The 19,359-nt window shown below is 45.9% G+C and overlaps 1 protein-coding gene across 5 annotated transcripts in view; it reads left to right on the forward strand.

The window, feature by feature from the left end:
• Nucleotides 1-19,359, forward strand: part of HYKK (hydroxylysine kinase) — a 246,346-nt gene that overhangs the window by 99,673 nt on the left and 127,314 nt on the right. The gene's annotated exons all lie outside the window — the stretch shown is intronic.

The following is a 19,359-nucleotide window of genomic DNA, read 5'->3' on the forward strand; positions in this document are numbered from 1 at the left end:
TAATTGTCTACATGAATCGTAGTTCAATTGTCAATATAATGACAACTTCAAAACTATAGATATCTCCACATGACCATGAATGCAAAATATTGTAGGATTTTCAGTACATGGTGATGGAAACTAGGCTCTGCAGTCCCTGAACAAACAATAAAGCATCTGTTGCAAAACGAGGCAATATATCTGTGTGGCCTGCACAAACAACATGTCACATTTGTCCTTCACTGGGAACCAAACACCCTAGCGTGCGTTTGACTCTCAGAGGGTAGCATTAAAGAGCTGTGTAAGGCTTATTCAAGGGAGGTGGTGTGGGCTAGTAATCGCCATTACAGGTGTGCAGAAATAGCCCTCAATAATTGATTGTCCGATCTGTATAAAAGTAAGAGTACATTTATTAAACACACACACTACTTAATACTATGCACCAATTTTCAAATATACGTAAGGTGTTAGAATTACTTTGTGACATTGCATAACATCCCCACCCCTCCCGTAGGGGGGCTGAGGTCTAGTACCACCACTTCCATTTATGCACATCATCTTGCCCCCTAATGCAGTGGGTTGACACAACCTGGAGCGAGGGCCTTGCCAACTGGTACCATCCCTGTGGTGACCCACTCCATCATCTCAACAAGCATTAAAATAGGTACACCTGCCCTGGGGGCACATAACCCTAACTGAGCATCTCATACTGACCATACAGTATGCACCTCTACATCTTGTGGCTAACAGTCAGGGTTGTTCCTCCCCCAACGCAGTAGCAAGAATACATGTTTGGGCATCACTTTAAACGAGGTACTTATCATAGATGATAACAATTATATAATGCATTGCAATTAAAGCTTCTACAAGGCATCACAGTTAGAATCACAGGATTACGCAAATAAAGCCAGACACCCTAGCAGGAATGTCTAGCAACATAACCCCACTTGGCTTATGACATCACCTTACACAGGTACTTCACATAACACACGTGACTTTCAGTCCCTCTAAAAGAAATAACATTTGTAAATGCATTTCTGGTGCAATTACATCTCTTCACCTCCAGGGAATACCGTCTTACAGACATTCCAACTCAGCCCTTCACATTCAACTCCTTAGCACAATCCTTAATGCACCCCCAGCTGAAGAACAAAAGTTCCAGCCACAAGAAGCTGTTGACGCTGATGCTGAGCCCTTGAGGGGTTATTCTTTCCAAGTCCCCAAAAACTTAGGGAGGGACTTTTCATCTTCGTGCTGGGAGAGACTGCGTTGCTCCTGCAGCTTCCCCTGCACCTTGGCACACCTCTCGTGGTGACCCCATTCTCCTGGGGCCACCACACACCTGGAACAATCCTCCTTTTCCTTGCAGGCTGGCCCGGGCCAGCAAGGCATTATGGGGCTAGGCGCTCCTTTCGCACATATTATAGCAGCGGCTCTCCCCGGACCCATCCTCCTTTTCCTTGCGGGCTGGTCCAGGCCAGCAAGGCATTATGGGGCTAGGCGCTCCTTTCGCACATATTATAGCAGCGGCTCTCCCACTGCTCCGGGGAGAGCCGCGCTGCACCCGGAGGCCTCATACCTCATCTCCTGGCCTCGGTGGGGGACCCAGTCCTACACGGACCCCCAGGTGAGCGATGGCAGCTCGGGGAGCCCACCCCTGGCTGCTCCAGTTGTGTTTTGGGGCCCTGGTCACACCGGGGCCCCTCGCTGCAGGCTCGATGGACAGCCACTCTGGGAGCCCACCCCCGGTGGCTCCCGCTGGCTCCCCACCTGACTAGCACCCTTGTGTGCTGGGACAGGAGCGGCACTCCTCTTCTGGTCTACCTGCTCTGGCAGGCAGGCACAGGGATTCCCGCTGGTCCAGCCGGACCTTGGGGGAGTGCGTTGGCACTCCCCCGTCTTCCTCCAGCCACGGGGAGTGCAGCGGCACTCCCCCAGTCTTGCCACCCACATCAGGGCCCGGGGTTGGGATCCCGGGCCCCCAGCGCATCTTCACTGGGAGCGCGACTGCGCTCCTCAACTTGGCTTAGGCGGTGCAGGCCTGTAGTTGGGATCCTGGGCCCCAGGGAATCTTCACGGGGAGCGCAATGGCGTTAAAATTGAATAGCACACTTACTTTCTCTCAAATATTTCTTCCCATTGTAGAAAGCCTTTTCCATGTCACCACCCAGTTCTGCATAAGTCCTGCCACACCATTTAATTTGTAGCTGCTCCTGGGCTGTGCACAGCAGGAATCTCCCCTGTGCAACCCTTACACTTGTACACATTTGTCTGCATGTAACCAGCCCGGTGCCCCTTACTCTGGCTGCAGCACAGCGGCCTACTTGGGCCAGGGGGTCACCGGTAGAATACCCATGCAGTCCCTTTCATCATGAGTTCACTGTGGGTGAGTCCCAACTTATGAGGCTCTCCCACAGTAAAAGCTCAACAAATAGGTAGTTCCAGCCCATGTGAGGCAGTGCTGGAGAAAACCTTTGAGAATTTTAGATTCTCACTGGTAAGAGTGTCGTGAGGGCTGGCACCCTGCCAGCAGGCCAGATAACAGAGAGGAAGCATCAGGGTGTGGTGCACCCATGAACTTTCTCCTTCTGTAGCCCAGTTTCTATTTAACAGAGCGCTGAATAGAATTGCTGGCTTTTGCCTCTTAAACATTTCCTTACCACACACCCATCCACCCTGAGTCACACAGTCTCTGCTGACATCCCAAAACAAAATGAAACACTGCATAGGCATCACACAATGCATCTGTAACCTGGGCTTATGAGGCATTCACTCATACATTTCCGGGTAAGGAGGTCAAAGGGCGGTCCTCTTACAGCACCGAGGGCCACAACTTTGTACACACAGGAGTTTGTTATTTTGTAGAGTCTGTAAAACCCTTTTTTTGAAAACCTTTATTGTGCAGATGGAGTCATACATATACGGGCCTACAACCAATCAGGCCGGCCACGACACATTATGAAAGCACATGAGACCGTAATGAAATTTCCCAGCAGTCGCCCAGCGTCGTTCAAGCAAGCGATCCAACAATAAAGGGCTGAATATAACCACTGGAAGCAGGATTAGAGAAGGTTAATTTTATAATATAATAGGAAGTATAGCAGGATCAGGTGCATCTTTTTAGACATCTAAGTTCCCATGGCAGGCCACATTTCAAGCATCAAAACAGAAGGGCATCAATAGAAAACGGGTAAAAGCAGCGGCTAAAAGGAATCAACTTATAGACACCCCAGTTCAATACAGTCCCCACCGCGGCCCATCACGCACCCGCCGACCACCTAAATATGTGCTAGTACAGAACAGAGGAACCAGAGCAGCAGAGTAAGTATATGCATCCACTATACTAACCCAAGTAAATAGGAAAAAAAGGGGGAGGAAGGGAGGAAAAAATATCAGGAAGAGGGAAAGAAAGAACGCCGCGCTACTGCACGCGCCCCACAACAATAAAAGCGCGCAGGACTAAGAGACCCGCTATTGGTGTCAGGGCGTGCAAGTCGTGATATATGTGCAATCAATACCGTAGAAGCAAGCAAGTCATCCTCTTCCCCACCAGCTAACACGCCATGGGAGATACGCACAGACACAGTGTCCCGATAAAGGGATACAAAAGAGCCATAGAACTGAAAGAAAAACGAACATTAAAAGACCTCATCCCTCCCACCCCACCCTGCACCCCTGCAGAAGGCTACGGCCTACCCCCCCAGCAGCGTGCCTGTCGCCCTAAATAGAACCCAAAATATAGAAAGAGTAGAAAGTAAGAAAAGAAACAAAACCGAAAAAGGGAGGAAAGGGAACCAGTGGGAGAGGAGATCTGCAATCAAATCATTCGGCCCCTACCTCCCGCCTGCACAGATGAAACCCACAGCAGAGCGAGATCGACACAACCTCAAGAATCAGAAACAGTTGAAGGAATCGGCCATATTGCCACGGCTGCAAGCATTCCTCATCTCCACCCGTTAACCAGTAATCCGCCGGGTCCATTTCGACTCACCCCTGTTCTCTCCTGATCATAGCTTTAATACGCAATAGAGCAGTGGGCTGCAAATAGTTTGAGGTGGAATGGACACAGGATCGAGACAAAGCAGGCCAAGGGCGTAAACCAGAGAACCCCAGTATCAAATAGTCAAGCAAGCAATGGCTGCGGCAGTCCAGACTGTCTAATAGCAACATCAGGAGCAGCAAACAGTCAGGGTGCAGTCTCGTCGCCCAAAAAAACCAGGTCTCCCCCGCAAGATAACAGCGGGACCATACCAAAGCAGTTCGAATCGAACATCCACCTTGCTCCCCAGTCAGTCGAGCATGAACGCCCCCGCCCATGTCTGCCACAATCAAAGCTACCTGGAGATTCGGGGCCGCAGGTGTACAGTCTTGTAGATGTATGGCTGCAGCTCTCCTCGCAGCAGCCAAGGGGGACGAAGCAGCACCCACTCGGAGTCGAGCCGCGTTCAGGAGGGACGGCCCAACAGACATGGCGGCAGACCCATAATCTTGCACAACAGTGCCGAAGACCATGGCCTCACGTAAAGAATATAGGGCGTCAAGGACCTCACCAATCGTGGGCTCACGCTCACAAAACACGGCCCTCGTGCACTTCAGCGACCCAGGTTCACCGCCCCAAGCAGATCCATGACACAGGGCGCTGGTCGCCATCTTGCAAGTTCGGCCGTGACTCTCCGCGCCTCAACTTCTGGAGTCGGCTCTCAAGCAGGGCCCACTGCTCGAGTCCTCTCGAGCCCCAGGAATGGCAACCTTGGTGCAGAAAAGAGAGCCACCAAAGCTGGGGACCGCCTGCGCCACCGGCACACGGGCACCGCCCGCCAAATCCGGGCGAAGGGCTTCAAGATGGCCGGACAGGGCAACAAAGAAGGGGGGGGGGCATGCCTCCTGCACGGTCTACCCCCGTCCGAGGCGGGCCGCGCCCTACCACAGGGCCCCCAGGCCGTCAGACCGGGCCCGGTCAGTCTCCACCGGCACAATCGCACAACGGCCTCTTCAGCCGACCCCTCTCCGCCACCAGGGGCCGACGCCGACACCCTTACTCCGGCTGACCGTCACAGGCAAGTCCCCGGTCCGCACACTGCGGAGGCCCCGGACCAAGCAAGCGCATAACTCCAGATCCGCAGCACACAGGAGCCCCCGGGACAGACGGTGAGTGTGAGCATTGTTTCATCTTTCCATTTCTTGCCGAGTGTGTCGCCTCGGGGCAGGATGGAGATCAGGATATGCGTGTAGGCAGGAAGGTTAGCGGAGCCGAGCTACAGTGCGGCCATCACAGTCGCGAGCTTGGCTCCTCCTCACTGTAACACCCTTTTTGATATTTAAGGCTGTGTTTGCACATATGGATATTGTTTCTAGCTTAGCCTTGGTTGGTTCCATACAGGAGATTAAATAAAAGTCTTGCTTTTTAACGTTAAGAATTTTGTTTTATAGTTCTGATGTTCCATCCCTGCAGCCCCCACCCCTTCCATTTTAGGTGTTCACTACTTTTTTATATCCACAGTTATGTGCTTAAAGTATACTTGCCTACCGATAAAAACCAGAACTATGGCTTTGTGTGTTAAAGATATCTCCCAAAATCTATTTTTATGTAAAATATTTGTGTCAATAATAAAAACCTTTGCAAATTTAAAATACCAAACGCCAAGTCACACTGAGCAGTCTTAAAAGCAGTAGCTAAAAAATAAATTAGTCCAGCAAAAATGAGACAATAGGTCAACCTAACTTATAGTTAAATATGGTAGAGGCAGACTATCATTGACAAGTTAATAGTTTAAAACATTCCTCACTCAGCCTTACAACCTCATAAAGCACCCAACCAGCTATGGAACGACTCCTTTCATATCTACAGTAACTCCTCGCTGCATTTTTCTAAAAATCCTTTCTGGATCAACAGAGGTTTGAAAAAACGCTGCCAGTACTGTATAAAGACAAGAAATGTGGGCAAGAAATTCTGTTTCATAGCGACACCGTTTGTTGTGTAGTATACCTTTTGATTACCTACCAGTTTACCAGAAACCAGTGGCGGCTGGTGACATTTGAAAGTGGTGAGGCATAAGTATTGCACTGCAGCGAGGGTGCGTAGCGTGCGAGCCCAAACCACCTATGGGGGATTTGGGGGGATATCCCTCCGAGAAAAGTTTGAAAAAAGAGTGGGCAAATGGTGCATTTTCAAGCAAATTTGAGTAAGGTGGCTTGGCGAACACATCTCTGGGAGTACCCAGACAATGCTGCAAAATTCAAAGACTCCCTTGAATTCCGAGAGACTCACCTCTGTATGTATTATAGGCAGAGAAAATAACTTGTGTCTGAGAATTCAATGTGTAATTGTATGACAGCTCAAAAAATGCCTTGAGTTTGATTTTCGATTCCTGTGGTGAACGTGTGCTCAAGAGAGCTTTGCCACAGCTTTAGTCCAGTCTGATATAAAAAAAAAACAGTCCCTCCTTAAGACATTGATAGAAACTTGACGCTGTTACCTGGTGTGTATGCAGCTGCACAGTTAGCAAACGTTTTCACTGGACCCAGTGCCAGTTACATGGGCATAAACTACTAATCAAAATGTATCGAAGCACTTTTCATTTGATTAGATATTGCAGATTAAAACTGATAAGAGGTTGTACTGGTTGAGGTTGGTGTTTTAAGTTTAACAAGTAGATTTTGTATTTTGCCCCATTGACAGGATATAATGTTATGTTCCAACACTCTGATTTGACGCCTGGATTGAGAAAGCCTTTAAGTGTGGTCATTTCCTATTTTGACCTCAGTAACTCATGTCAAAGTGCCACATGTTGGAAAAGTGGTCTCCGGACGAAGCTACTCTTTGTGTAGCATAGTTCAACCATCACTTAAGAAAGTCGTATCTTATGGACACTTGGGTTGAAATCCTGAAAGATGACTCTGCAAACCCTTTCTTGTGATGTTATAAACCTATATCACAGATTTCACCCTCCCCGCCCGTCTTCTTAAAATCACTATTTTGGGGTAACTTTAAAGTAATTAGTACCACTGCGCAAAGAAGGGCAGCCAGTGTAGTGCACTAGGAAAATATCCTGGTACTCAGTACATTGAATGTTCTCATTATTCATTATTCAGAATATGTGTTTACTAACGATAAATGTTGATACTCTCCCATCAAAAGCAGTGAACCCCTACTAAAAGATGCAGGTAATGTTCATTTCAAAATGAGGATATGCCAGTATTTGGTAACTGACAGTACCTGCTCATCTATATCTAAGGGACCACCGGTACCCCAGCGCCAACTCCCAGAAGTGCCACGCGAACAGAGTAATGTATCAATGCCCTTCCTTATGTGCGGAAACGAAGGACTACCAATGCAACAGCCCCTAGAGGTGCCACGCATGCAGTGCATTGTAGAACTGTCAATATTTGCAGGATCAAAGGACTGCCGGTACTAGAGCGCATACAGGCGCCAATTTTACAGTGAACTTTATTAACACCCTTTTTTGCTGGATCAAACGGCTACCGGTGCCACACATGCAGTGCACTGTATAAATGTCATTATTTGAGGGATCAGAAAGGGCTACCTGGGCAAGAGCACCTAAAGGCGCCACACGTGCAATGCACTGTCTAAATGTCCTTATTTGCGGGATTTTCGCCAGACCCTCGCCCCCAGGAAGAGCAGTGTGGAGGGAGGGCTGCACTCACACAGTGGCTCAGACCGCACTCAGCTCCAGCTATCGCTACAATAGCACTGCCTTCAAGCACAACTGTTTCAGCATGTTCTGAAATTCCAGGAAAGGATTCACGAGCACTCCCACTACTGCAGAAGACAGTGATTGCAAGCGCCCATAGCAAGTGTCACACAGATCTGCAGTTGTCGAAGTGGGGACAAAAGTAGGGGACTTGTGGGCGGAGCATCAGGGGGCACGAATAATGTGAGGATTGGGTCAGTGGACGGAGTCAGAGGTGTGGCTAGAAAGAGCAAAACATACCAAGTTTTACTTTGTTTGGCATTTCACTGATGAGTTACAGCTTATAACGTTATTCAATGCAACCAATAGATACACGTTTATCCAAGTGCACCGGTGCCATTTCGTCAGCCTAGCGTCAACGCAGGCACCCTTGCACCGTGGTGCAAGGGTGCCTGCGTTGGCGCTAGGCTGACGATACGTTGCATACAAGATTATTTTTGTGCAGGAAGGGGCACCTTCCTGCACAAAAACAATCCTGAGAGGCTTTTTCCTCTTCTATGTGTGCTGCACATATAGATAGAAGAAAAAACAGGGGGAAATAAAGATATTTCTCCTTGATGTGCCTCCCTTGGTGAGGTGTAAGATTTTGATGCCGTCGCAGGTTTACAAGTCATTGCGTAAAAAAACTGGGAGAGTTGAGTGGGAACACCCACTGCAATGCCTCCCTTGTGCAGAGTAAGGCAAAGCAGCAATTTGCGCTGTGTTGCATTACTCCCTATTTAAGAAACCATTCAAAGCCTTGCAAATATGACTTGCAGATTTGTGTTGTGCAATTACCACTTTCCGTGGTGCAAGCATGACGCAAGGCCCTCATAAATATGCCCCTCAGTTTGGTGTGTAGAAATCCTGCATTGCTGATCCCTGTTGAGTTGCACTAATACTGCTGGAACAAGGCCAATGAGGCGCTAATGGGTGAGGCGGACTGGCCTCAAGGGTCCTGTGACCTCAGTGACAAAGTCTCTGCTGATCTAGGGTTTGCTGCTTTGTAGGCCAGCCCGCAAGACTGGAGGTGAACTTCAGTATGGATTGTGATGGACAGGGCTTCAAGATTAGCCCACACTGGCCTCCGGTAGGGTCCTTCTGCTGGTGCTAAGAGACCAGGGCTTCTGTGTTATCGCGGGGGAATGTTCTTCCTCAGGAGCGTGGTCTGGTGGACTGTTCATGAAGCCTGATTCCCCAGCTCCAGATTTGGTAGCTCTGGCCGTAGTGCCACATCCTCTCCCCCCGAGCACCTTTCTACCCCACTGAGAGACACTTGCACTGCCTATAAACACCTTGATGTGTCTCAATTCAAATTATGCACTGCTTGAAAAAAAGTTACAACATCCTGGAAAAAGCAAACACTCATAGGCAATGCAAGATTATGTAAAACATGCACAATATAAGAAGGAACGACATGGTTACCTTAGCTTTTACACTCCTTGATTGGAAATCAATTGGTGTTCTTTACATCAAATGTTGAGGGCATGAAAACAGTGCTCCTCGTGCACACAGGTGTGCCTTTGGTGTACTCCTGGACCGCAAGGAAGGGGATAAACAGGGCTCAGAAGATTGACTCACAAAAACACACAAGGGCTCCTCCACATTCATGTCAGCCAGCTAGTTGCTCAAACAACGACATTATGTATTTAAGTGTTCTGCTTACAATACCTTTTGAACTGTCTGGCTTGCTAACTGTCCTACCCACAAAAAACTTGAGAGAGCTCTTGAGAGTAATAGGCAAAATTATATTTTCATTCGGGAAGTGAATGATACATCCAACTTAATTTTTGTGGTGACACAATAGTACATTGGTTATGCTGTAAAGCGTCACTAAAAAAATCACACACCTAGGAGGTCGCAAAGGCAAGGCATATTGGCTTTGTCAGTGCTTGTTTAGATATCTCTTTTGCTAAATAGGGCACTTTTAATTTGGTGCCACACAGGGCCGAATTGGAAACCCAAAGCAGTCCTGGCAAACCTGTGTCCATCCCCTGCATGGTATGATGCGAGCGAATGCAGCAAGCAAGCCTGACGACTGCAAAGGAGATACGGGGAGAGGGTGTTCTCTCCCCAAGAATAATTATACAAATGGTGCATTCTACAACACAATGTATTATATATTCCATTGTATTAGCTTTTAGAGCACAGTAAATGATGACCTTACGGTGCACCAGGATACAACAATCTTCTTGAGGCACTTCAAGGATTCCCTCACTATCACCCTCCAACACTGCCCATCATCTCTCCATTGCCCCTCTCTCACATGTATTTAAATTGTTTTATAGTGCCTTTCATACCAGTGAGGGTCTTGGAGCACTTTACATCATGCACATATACAGAGACAACGAATCATACGTGTGTAAATCAATGTTTAGAAAATGTTTACAAGACAAAAGGGGCTACAAGGTGTTAGGATTCACATGTCATCCATTCTGGCTGGCACTTTTTTAAGATCTGGAGTAGCACAACCCGAGGATTCAAAGCTTAACACAGTGGTTGGATTTTCTAAATAGAATGTATTTCTACCCAAGCAAACCAATTGTAGCAGTATTAGGATAATGAATGACTGGGGAAAAACATAGCTTACAAACCCTCACCATGCAGTTTGCCTGCAGCTCTATGATGGCAGGTGATAGCTCAAGGTGCTTGATTTATTATGAATGTAAGTTATGCACTGCAAGTAACTAAAGGATCTCTGTAACAAAAGCAGTAACCTACTGAGGTATGCCCATTAAATATAATATACAGCTGATAAGACATTAAACATTTTCCACAGTTATTTTAAAAAAGCGCCAAGGTATGGGTACATTCTGCCATGAATTACACATGAAGTCCCCTTCCTTTCCTTGTGGCATTGTCAGTCTGGGTGAGCCCGAAACTAATGGGCAGATTGGGTCAAGGGCGGGGCTGCCACTGTGTCCTGATGTGACCATTGTGTTGGTCACATTGGGGGCAGGTATGTGGCCTCCTCAACAAACGAGGTGTAAATCACTGCAGCAGCCAGGCCGTTTTTCGTGGTGATTGATTGCTCCACCAGTGCAACACTGCTCCTACGGTGTTGTTGGGCAGGGCCCTGCCCACAGATACAGCGGGGGAGAAAGCCCAAGCAACTGCAGAGGCCTTCCTCGGTGTGCACTACTCAGGGCTGGATGATCCTGTAATATTTTTTTCATTCGGAGCATTTCTGCCGTCCTGGGACGCATTTTTGAAATGAAGAAGTAGGGGAACAGACTTAGTTACATTAAAAAAAGTAGGGGCATGCCCTTCCGATCCCGCCCGCGTTGATTACTTCACATCAAGGACCAAAAGAAAATATAACTCACTGCTCCGCCTCAGCTCCTGGCCATCCCGGTCCCGCAGTCCTGTGTTTTCCTGCTGCTCTCCTCAGGAAAGCTGCCCACAGGAAGCCTTCCTCCCCTCCGCCAAACACAACGTTGCAATGGCAGCGTTGTGATTGGTGCGGTGGAGGCGCACAGCGCCTCAGCCGGGTGCCTAATGGGCGACCCTTTTCACTATGTAGGCACCTACATAGAGAAAAGGGCGAGTGCGCATGACTGCCGTGGTTGGCCCCAGGCCGACCCAAGCAGTCAGGTCCCACAACAGTGGGCAAGCAACCCCCCCTTCTGCCCTCAAGGAGGACCGCCCATCTGCCCGCCCACAACCAGGCACTTCTGCGTTCTCGCAGTGGAAGAAGCAGAAACATAAAATTATAGTTTTACCATTTTATGATTCTGCTTTGCGCACTGTGAGAAAGGAGTTGTGTGACGCCCCTATGGAGGAGCCGCCACTTGTCAGAAACTCTTGCAGAGGAAAGAGGCAAAAACTCAATGTGCAAATCTCCGTTTTAGATGGTCAAGGGTAGCAGATGGAAGCACCCATCTGCTGTGACCTGCTGATCCTGAATATGAATGCTGGGACGGCCAGCACAGGCCTCCACCCATCCGAAGTTAATAAACTGAGTCCTAAGGGCGGCTTTAGCACTGCTGGTACTCTGTACGGCAGTTATTTCTGGCACCCTTTCCCAGCGACGTCCTTTTCAGATTCCCTGACTACCACCCTGCCAAAGTGGCCCTCATCTCTACAATTATTAGATACTGCTAAACACAGCGCTTCCCCTGAGGTCAGCACCCCCTACATAGGTCAGCACCCAGTGCTGCTGCACCGGTCGCACTGCCCTAAAGCCGGCCCTGCTGAGACCCATTAACTTGTTATTTAGGTGTGGCAGAGCGACTCACCACCAGGGAGGACATGTTCATTGGCTGCCCCAGTGCTGGCCTCACCAGCAGAGCTACGGATGGGTGGGGGGTTATGAGCTATAGCTGCCCCATGCTCATGGTCACAGCAAGTAAAAGCATGGGGTGGGGTGGGGTGGCAGAGGGAGGCTTTTAATCCAGCACCCATGGGGTAGAATAAATTCAAAGATAGAAAGAAGGCTTCCCGGGTACGTTTAATGGCCTTTGCTACAAGAGGGTCCCCCTGCAACCCCTGCTGTGAAAGCGGGCCAGCATTATTAGGAGGTTGTAAAACCTCCTTAGGCCCAAGGGGAGACTGATGTCTGTTTTCGATAGTTGTCAGAAGGGATTCTTCTGTTGACATCCCGCTGAACTAGCTACACCTCGAAGGACTCTGTACCCTTTCTGCCACCATTTAGGTATATGGGTAACGTGTTATACCAAGACCATGGTGAATGCTTGTCAAAAGTAAGAGAGTTTGAAGGGAGCTGAGTGTTTGTGGTGGAGTTATTGGCTTTTCCTTCATCTACAAGTTTGCGTAGCTTTCTCTCGCATGAATCATTTGGCGACGGTCAATTGTGAGTCTTTTGTTTGCGAGTGTGTACATTGCTTAGTTTTTTTTTATCGAAAACTGCAAAACCATCACTCACAACTTTTATGCAAAAAAGTTGCAACTTCGTGCACTGCTACTGAAAACGTTCTGCAAGCATTTCGTTTACTTTTGGGCACACAGGTGTACACCGTCTTCAGCTACAGACGTTTCTCAAGCATACTAGAGATCAGATCAGCGACAAACCATGCAATACATCTTTCAGCGCATACATACATTATTAATACACTTTTCAGAAGCATTGACTAAGTAGAATCGTTTTGTACCTGGGCAAATAAGGGCTTTGTAAATCAAGCAGATTTCATATTGCACTTAGCTCCTGTTTATTGCCCAGGCCTTTCCCATCAGGCAAAGAAAAACCCGTGAATAAACAAGTCCAAGTGGCTTCAGCACAGGATGAGCTTTTATCCTGTTGATGTCACCCCTTTGATAGCAAAAGGCACAACAGCATTTCATTATCTATCTATCTATCTATCTATCTATCTATCTATCTATCTATCTATCTATCTATCTGTCTGTCTGTCTGTCTGTCTGTCTGTCTGTCTGTCTGTCTGTCTGTCTGTCTGTCTGTCTGTCTGTCTATATCATGAAGTGCAGTTGTGAGCTCTGTGAAATTCCAGATCTATTTTATTTCTGAACTTTGTTGGATGCGTGCGTGTATGGTTTTGCTAATGTGTTCTTTCGAAGGTTTAATTGCTGGTTGCAAGAGTCAGCGTTGTGTATTTGTTGATAACCAACAACGTGGAATAGTTCAGTGTGTTCAGTGCTCTGGCTAATGTTTTGTGAAGTGTTATCTATTTACAAGTGGAATGTATGCTTGTGTGCTAAGAAGCTTCTAGGGACCGCTAGCTCTGGGCAGCTCAGAAAGTGTGCACATCTTTGTTCACTGTGTAGTTAGTCCGGGTAGTTAGAGTTGCTTCATTGGGGAGACTTTCCACTCCACAATTGTGGTTAAAGTTTTGCACAGTTGGTCGTAATAGTCTGCAAGTTTTTCACAAAACCATGGAAGGTGGATGAAGTTAGCCCCATATGTGGCCACCTTTCACTCACCTACCTCTTATGAACTGTACTTTAATGTTGTAGTCGTGCTAAGTATGATCTGGTGACCCATCCATGAAATGTTAGTTGAAACATAATGACTTATGGGCAGGGGCACTGGAAGTAGCAGTGCCGGTAGTGCTGTAACACCCCCAAAATAACCCTGCAGACGTTGAGAAGGGCAATGCGCAACAAAGAGCCCTTTAAGTTGAAGTTTAGTTTTTTAGGTCAGGCCTAGGTAGCGCATGCTCTGTCTGGAAGACCTGCTGTACTCGAGAAGGACTTCGCTCCCGCTTGCTGGCGTCCCATTGGCTTATTCCAGTGTTGCTCATTTTTGCTGCATCTTAAATGGCTAATGCAGCAATATGTCACTTCCGTTTTCTCCCTCAGCAGCACCAGCCAAGTAGAGATTCGTTCCGCTTCCAATGTTTGTCTGTTACTTCGGAGAACTCTTTTTTTTAAATATATTTTTGTTGCATTGTGGCATGCCTAGCTGTATTTTCAACTATTGTGGCCTCTACTTCCTTTTGTTTTGCACAACATGCACAACTTAATTTCTCCCCCTCTCCCTTTGTTCCAACGAAACCTACCAGCAAAAATCACATAGGCTAGTTTAAAAATCACAAAATTAAAAAACAAAACAGTAGAAAAACGCAAATGTAACTTTAAGGTCTCTCTTTGTTACGTGAATTATGAGCTAACACAAGGCTTTGGGCATTTATTTACATGACAAGCTTCTGAAAGGACCAGCCCCGCTGCAACATGACCAGTGACTGTCAAAGGTATTTTATAATGTTCCTTTGAGGTCTATTTTACCATTATTCTTCCTTTGGCCCCTGACACCCTGGTGTCAGATGTTGAAACTCTGATTAAGTGGGCTGTTCCCGGACCTGGCAGCTCTGGCGCAGCTGAAGAAGACGGAAAACGCGATGCCATTTAAGGCAGGCTGTTGTGAGGCCCCCTTTGTTGAGCTGAGCAGTTAGCCCGAGCGGCTGCCCACACTGCCCTTGCCAAGCGCTGGCCGATTCAGGGCCTGAAGAGTTAAGGATCCCCTGCGACTGATCCGTAGGGGCCTTCGCAGTGGCATAATGAAACTTGAGGGACCCCCTGCACGGTGCATGGAGAGTCCCGCACCAAATTTAATCAGGAGTTCTCAGGTCAGGGTACTTTGCTGAGGGGGACCCTAAGCTTCGGGTCCCCTCGCCCCCGAACTGCAGGGGCCAATGTTACACCACTGGGCTTGCGTTACGCCCCTATACCCTTTACATCTAAAGGAGGCTAATTAAAGGGAGCATACGCTGGCCGCATAGACAGAGGGAGTGTATATTAATGCCTTTCTGAAATTTTAATTTGTACATTTCTATATAGGAGAACCTCATTCACTAAATGTGGCCAGCAGATGGCGGTATTGCAATTGTTTTGCTGGGATTGGCACACTACGTCAATTCTATTTGTTGTTTTATTGTGATTTATTACATTCTTGTAACTAGTTCTATGTCCGGTTTAATGTCCGCTCCTCTTCTACAACACTCTGAAGAAACTTTCAAATAATCCCAGCATTATTTGCCAACGAGCAGATAAAGGTGGTGCTTTAGTGTTAAAGGACGTAAACTTTTACAAATCCCAAGTCAAATGAGCATGTGAAGGATAAAGACACATATATGCCATTAAGTTTTAATCCAACAGAGAATTTTCAAAAACATCTACAAAACCTACTCACCAAAGCTTATGATGAAGGAATAATAACAGAAAAGACAAAGAGATATCTGACCCAATTACATCCACGAACACCAACCCTATATACAGGGCCAGACTGGGAACAGAAACCGGCCCTGGCACACTGCTCAGCTGCCCCCCCATTGGGGTGAGGGAGAGTGCAGCCGAGCAGTTTGCAACGGCCGGTTTTGGCCGATTTTGTTTCAGGGGGACGATATTGCTGACCCCCGATAACAAAATCGGCCCCCCAGGGCCCCAAACCGCCCCCCCACCCTAGCGACCTACCGGGGAAACGCCTGGTGCCCGTTATGGCCAGTCCGGCCTTGCCTATATACGCTACCCAAAATTCACAAAAAATTGCGTCATCCACCATTTCGACCAATTGTAACAACTAGAGGGAGCATTCATGAACCGGTAGGTAAATCCTTGGATGTACACTTGCAAGAATTGGTACAACAAACGAGAACTTACGTCAAAGATACCACGGATTTTCGAAACAAATTAATTCATATTCAATTACCAGATAACGGAGAAATATGGATGTGTACCATCGACATAAAATATCTCTACACCTCTATTCCCCACAATTTAGGGAAGCGGTAGAGGAATTATTGTTGACAACCAATTTGAGCATGGAGTTTCAAGTGTTCTTAATGGAGCTGTTAACTTTCACATTATATCAAAGCTATTTCCGCTGGGACGGAGAATACTATCAACAACTAACTGGCACTACAATGGGCAACTGTGCTGCTCCAGTCTATGCAAACACCTTTATGAATGCCTTTGAAAACACAAACATCTTAAGCCTAGAAACCTGGAAACAACATTCTTTATTATTCCTGCGATTCATTGATGACATCTTCGTATTATGGCATGGCCAACAACTGGAACTAATGACAGCACTAGAAGATTTAACCAAAATTATTGACCAAATTCAATTTACTTATCAAACCAGCAAAACCACCATTTCATATCTGGATGTATCCAGAACAATAAAGGACAATACGATCAAGATCACAGTATTTAAAAAAACAGCAGATCGAAATAATCTTCTACATTACAAAAGTTTCCACCAATTACAGTTGAAGAACCATCTACCACTATCACAACTTTACCGAGTGAAACTAATATAGTTTCTGAGGAAAGAGAATTAGATAATTAGATTCAAATGATAATTCATAGGTTTAAGGATCGTGGATATCCAGACACAATACTTCAACAAGCAGAAAGAAAAAGTGCAAAAAAAAAATAGACAAGAACTACAATTACCTACAAAGAAGACTGAACAACCCAGGACAGTAATAGTATCAAGATATTCTACCTTGAGTCATCAATATAAACGCATTATACGTAAACATTGGCCACCATGAACACAAGAACCAGATTTCAAAGGACTTTTCAGTAGGGAGCTGATATTTGCATATACCAGAAGTCGAAACAGTCAAGAACTTCTAAAATCATCTAACAAACCAGAGAATGTGCTATACAAAGGTACTCTACCTTGTCACAATTGCAGCAATTGTAATAACATAATTAAAGGCAAAACCATCACCCACCCGTTGAGAGGTACCCCAATCCAATTACGATTAACGGCCACATGTGACACTCCGAATGTCATCTACCTACTCAAATGTCCCTGCAGATTAGTTTACGTAGGAAAAACCAGCAGAAAAATAAAGACTTGAATATTGGAACATAAGAGTAATATACGAACAAGAAACATCAAGTCTAGTGTGGCAGTATATTTTAATGAGAGATCACACAACATTGCACAATTGAAGTTTACCATATTGGAAGTGGTAGAGAAAGTTGAAGACAGAGATAACAACAAAACTCTCTTACAGAAAGAAAACACTTGGATTTACAAAATGGACTCCATGAAACCGAAGGGTCTCAATGACCAATTGGAATTTGCATGCTATTTATGATATATATTATGATACTATGAAATGTTCTATCACTTGATCTTCTAATTTATAATATTCAATGTGCTCAATTTCACAACTAAACTAACAGATTTCACTTTATTTGAAGCAACCATCATTATATTTTAGTATATATTCACCACACCAGATGTGTCAATCACACGCCACACCCACCACGACTAATAATAAGGTTTATTCCGAAATCACATGAGATACTAATGCACCCCGCGACACATTAATATAGTATCCCACACACCACATCAAATATTTCAGTACTAATTGGCTTCTCATTATTGTATTTTACCATGAAGATCGACATTTGCGATTCTTCATTTTACATCGGGATCCAGAAAACCTTGTTTAAGATGGCCGCCACAGGCAGTAAGAAATCACATGACGCACAGTCTGCTTTCTATGTGAATAAATATACCAAAGGCCAACCGGCACACAATACAACAACAGAGGACGTAGAATACACATTGCCGAGAACAAGGAACGCTGAATAAAGAGTTAAGCCCCTAGCTGGAAAGAGAGCCATAATAACTACTCTAACTTTGTAGACCAGTTCGCAGTGCCGTGAGCAGTGCAAATATCTATTGAACTGTCGTAGACTGCGAGCAGCAAGGATAAGCTCACATAGTTTATCACAGCCGGTAAGATTGAACACCAAGGAGGGCTTTTACAAATGAAGCCGCGTAACGCACAGTACTTCAAAACGGTGTCCCGATCATCAAATATTAGATGAACCTTTGCATGGTCAAGCAGTTCAAATAATAATTATGTTTACTCTTTAATTGAACTGGACAACACAGACCACGAGCATCGAGAGAGTTTTATACTCAAAATAGACAGAATGTAACACCTCAATTTATTCATATTCACGAGTTAAAGAATACCGAGCACGAGACCAACACACACATGATCTAATTGTTGTTAGACTCACAACCCAAAATAGATAATAACATGATAATGAAAGTATGAATCACGAGTCATATAATGGTGAATATAGTAGTTCAGAAATACATTAATGAGAACCTTGTTGTCATATTCATAAGTATGCAGAATAAACAAAAGATTGATAAACATGGCCGTATGTTTTGATAAATTGCAAATGTTTAATGAAAATATGTTTTAGGAGTGGAACCTCAATAAGTTTTATTATAATTTTGATTTCATTCAGATTTCCCCTGAAGAAGTGCACAGAACGTGCACGAAATGCATTGGGAATTTAATCTCTAAACCGCATAAAAAATGTAACTTGGCAAGCATTGAAGTTGAATGAGAAATAATTGAACAAATGAAATGAAGAAAATAAATCCTTTGATATTTCAACAACAACTTTATTGTTCAATGATTGAAGAAATAGTTGATTAAAAATAAATATCGCTTACAGCGATCTAAATCGGAGTGCTCAGAGGGTCGACCTAGGACTAGGGGTCGCTTGAAAAGTTGATACAGTAACACTCCAAAGTCAGAGAGTGAAACCTCCGACGCACACAACAAATTTACAAACCCTCAAGAGAAAAACTGCTTGTGCACAGCCGAACCCATTTTTTCGCTCCTCTTCTAGGACAGTTCAGTGACTGAGGGAAGGCGATTACTAAAGCTTTAGTAAATTAAAGAATCAGTATGCCTATCAAACAGAGTACCTGCATGTGGGGTCCGACAGAGGAATATCTCAGTCTGGACACTTGAACTAGCCCAGAGTCCTGGTATGCGGCCTGGCTTGGCTAATACATGGAGGCACACAACACTCGTGAGGTAGTGGCTAGCAACTAACTGCCACGCCCAAGGACCCCAGGCTATTTATTCATTTACACACGTGCTGGCCAAGCGTATGGTGGGCCAGCCTATTATTCCTACATAGCCGGGTCAGAGGGGACGACACCCTTCTCACTGGGGTGATGTGGGCAAGTCCCCAGGGGACAACACTACATTCCTCCTTTACCCAAAGAACAGAAACCAACACATGACATTGAAAAACAAAACATCAAGTGTCAACATAAGTCCATGACAAAACTAAGTGCTTATGTAACAGTCTTACTTGATCTGCTGGTACCCCTACATCTCCCGTTTGGAGGTCGACATCATGCGACAAAGTCTTGGTACTTCTGAGACGGCTTCGGGTGAGGCCGCAGGCTGTATCGATTCTGGCAGTTTCTGAC

This window comes from Lissotriton vulgaris, chromosome 2_2, assembly GCF_964263255.1.
Source record: "Lissotriton vulgaris chromosome 2_2, aLisVul1.2, whole genome shotgun sequence".
Taxonomy (NCBI): Eukaryota; Metazoa; Chordata; class Amphibia; order Caudata; family Salamandridae; genus Lissotriton; species Lissotriton vulgaris.